A 3852-nucleotide genomic window follows, 5' to 3' on the forward strand; every position below is an offset into this window, starting at 1 on the left:
CCGGACGCTTTGGTTCCCAGTCAACTTGTCCGGATATGTGAAGCATCCGGATATCTGAATCACCAGTTAAACAAGACAGAATAACATTTTCAAATTTCGTTCCGATGAAAAATCGTCCGGATACTGAAGCATCCTGATATCTGGCGTCCGGATATCTGAAGGTCCACTGTAATATCTTCATTATTTGATTTTTCATCCTCGCAAACACTCTGTGAAGGGAAAGGTAATTTTGTTATTTCCTTGAAAATACAATGCACAGAAAATATCCCTTATTCAATGTTCTGACCTTCTATTACCATTGAGCGTGCTCCGTTGTTACAAAACATGCTAATTTAAAAAAAGGAGATTAATTCTTGTTAAATCCAATTGGATGGAACTCCATATTGGTAAATCAATAAAGCGATTATTTTTACACATCATATTTCGTTCATCTTAAATTTCTAGTGGGTAATATAACCAAGATTGACATCATCCACGAACATTTTGATCAACCCTCAAATTTATAATCAATGGATATGGTTTCTTTCAGATCTGAATGTTGCTCAGGGTATATGTATGATGTGAACTCTAGCAGTTGCGTTGGTAATAACATGTTCTTCTTTAACTCTTTATTCTTCTTCATTCTTCATATTCATTGAATAACTTTACTTTTTTTAGGAAAATGATGAATAATGAATTTTATTACATTTTTACCAGTGAAATACTGTAATTTATTCATTGAATAAAAGTGATATCCTGTCACAGTGTGAAAGGATATCAAAATGATATCCTGTCACAGTGTGAAGAATATCAGAAGTGCGGGAAAACTCTCGATTTTCCTTCCAATAGCAAAGAATGTTGTAAAAAAAATACCCCTAGGTCCATTAGAAAATAAATTTACCATTTTGACATAGAATAAAACTGCGAAAGATCCCAAAATATATTGTTAAAATCCTTGTATACGACGTTTTCAATCTCACAACACTTAGCTATGACGTCTTAACCGCTCAACTATGACGTCATATAGCCTATGAATGAATGAGAAAAAGACAGAGGAAAAGGGAAAATCAAAGAAAAATGTAATAAATAGAAAATTCAATGTTTTGTAGTTGAATATTATGCAATTTATTTTACTCGTGAGACAGGATTTTTTGATATTTTCACTCGTGCTTCGCACTCGTGAAATTATCAAAAAATCCTGTCCCACGAGTGAAATAAATTCCATATTCAACTACAAAACATTGAATATCCTCTATATATTTTTAGCATGTTGAAGTGGCTTTATTGGGAAATCTTGTGAAATACCTTGTCTATATCCTTCGTTTGGAGATTTATGTCAACAAAGATTTAGCTGTGCGAGAAAGATTTGCAACATTTCAATTGGATGTGTAGATTTACAAAATGTAGAAAGTATGTTTCCCTTTTTCATAAAGTACACATGTAAACACAAATATTTGATCGAGGGAAGAACTTTTAAGACAAGTATTTAAACATTGAAGATAAGTGATATTTTTCTCAATAATGTAAAAATAATTTTTTTTTACTTGTTATATCTTATGATGGTCTTATAATCATTTCAATATCAAATGCATTTGTAGAATAAGAAAACTATAAATTAATATTATTTACCTTATTATGAAATATGGTATCATTAAAGGTTTATTTAGCTACATTTTTTTTCATTTATTCTTCTTAAATCATAAAATACGTGCATTAAACAATTGACCTAAGATGTGGAAATATAATAACATAGACTAACGTTTTTTTCTGTCTGCAGAATAAATTCTGATTTTATGCACTTTTTCAATTTCAACATTGTCAGACAAGGAACATATTCTAAACAAAGGCTAGAATTATGCATGTCAAACGTTGAAATATTCGATATTTTCCACTTGTATACTATAATTTTTCATTTGTATTGTACATTTTTATTTGTACTATTTTATTTTCCATTTCCTCGGTTAATTCTTTTTATTTCTTTATTTGTATATTGTATTGTAGCTCTTAATTTATACAATTTTGAAAAAATTATAAAATTCATATGAAATATTATACAATACAAATAGAAAATTAGAATGACACATTTTACTACGCAAATGAAAAATTATAGAATACAAATAGAAAAATCGAATATTGCAACGTTTGACTCGTCATATAAATGTGCTTTATAACTGTCATTATTTAATTGTGCCGTTTTATTTATTTTCCTACAGGAAAGGATTTTAACACGGAAGCATTTTTGATATCCACACAACCCAATTATTCCCTATTACGCACAGAGAGAATTAATGAAGGCGTCTCACTGACTGATTTTACAGCACAAGTTCGAGCACGTTTCAAAGCGCAAGAAGATATATCTTCAATTCAATCTCCAAATGTTATTCAATACACCGAATAAGCATCAGATTCAGGAATCCGAAATAAAGAGGTAAACGAGGCAAATTGCCAGAATCCCCTCCTTATCGGTATTTTCAGCTTTAATGCAATGTTCGTAATAGTAGTGATTGTCGTTGTGTTTTACTGTGGCTGTCAACGAAACAGAAAGAAAATTAAACGAAAGAAAGACAACTCTGCCACTGCTGTCCACTATCACGAAATTGATGAAAATGCTATTGATACGAGTAGGGATTAATACCCTTTGTATTGTATACACGTGTCTGCAGATCTTAACATGCCAGAGACTATTGAAATAGACAATATCCTTGTTGAGTATGCAAACGAAACTCTTAACAGAGAAGAGAATAGTTCTGCAATTTCAGATTCACGATACAGATCGTTACAAACATCACCAAAACATTTCTTACATGATGAAGCTTTTTCTAGCCATATTTCTCCAGCTATGAACGATGTAATTGTAGATGTTAATTAAATATCAATGAGCGAATAATATTTAAATCTGTGTGTGACTTTTTAAAAACTGCCATTTAAACTGTTACTGTTTTCCTTTTTCTTATGGTTTTATGTAAATTGTTTTAATTGAATAAAGTATACGTGCGATATGCTTATTCCAAACATACAAGGAAATACAGGTACATGTACGGGGTGTGTCAGTTCCCATTACAAATTGGTACAGTTCAATTTGTTTATTATAGTAGACACTTTTCTTAAATGGACTACAACAACTTCCTTAATGGCATTGTTTGTTTGACAGACAAAATGGAAGGTCAGTAAATGGCAATAATAAATCAAATAACACAAATAAATCATGGTACTAATTTATTCCATTCAGCAAAACATACACATGTGCACGGAGAATAACAATTAGTACAGGAAGAAAAAAATTAAATTTAACGTTATGTAAATCTAAGCAGAAGATATTACAATATACTTTTTCCGTATTTGCATATTTTTTTTTTTTACATTATTATGCTTTTGTACAGTGACCCACATATTTTTTTTAAAGGTAAGCAGTACTGCTTTAATATAGTACGCATCAGAACAATCTATCCACAGCCTTCCGTTGTGCATCCACAAGATGAAATTACACCATTCAGTCGACGGAATGGTAACTGAATGCCCACTGAATGGTCACTGAAAGGTCACTGAAAAGATTCTTTCCCGTGACTTTTCCGTGATCATCCCGTCAACATTCAGTTGACTGAATGGCAGGCACATTTCAGTGACCTTTAAGTTATCATTCAGTTGCATGTTTTTCTTAAATAATCGACTTACTCTTTAACTTAAAATTTTTTTTTCACTTTTTCTTGATTTAAAAGCATTTAGTCTACATATTTTCGAATAAAAAATAAAAAAAAAATTAATGAAAGAAAAAAGCATCTTGCCCAAAGCAGGAATCGAACATTGGTCGCCAGCGTGAATGTTCGTGACCTTATCCATTACGCTACGACTTCTTGTTGAAAAATAATGAAATAA

General features: G+C 31.0%; 1 long non-coding RNA gene across 1 annotated transcript; it reads left to right on the forward strand.

Annotated features, from left to right (window-relative positions):
* Nucleotides 1–527: 527 nt before the first annotated feature.
* On the forward strand, nt 528–3008 carry LOC134278391 (uncharacterized). The gene is made up of 3 exons (XR_009994433.1): nt 528–582; nt 1246–1389; nt 2193–3008. It is a non-coding gene; the product is annotated as an uncharacterized LOC134278391 (long non-coding RNA).
* Nucleotides 3009–3852: the final 844 nt, after the last annotated feature.

Source organism: Saccostrea cucullata, unplaced genomic scaffold (genome assembly GCF_032062105.1).
Source record: "Saccostrea cucullata isolate Sc308-1 unplaced genomic scaffold, CSIRO_AGI_Scuc_v1 ctg14262, whole genome shotgun sequence".
In the NCBI taxonomy this organism is placed as follows: domain Eukaryota; kingdom Metazoa; phylum Mollusca; class Bivalvia; order Ostreida; family Ostreidae; genus Saccostrea; species Saccostrea cuccullata.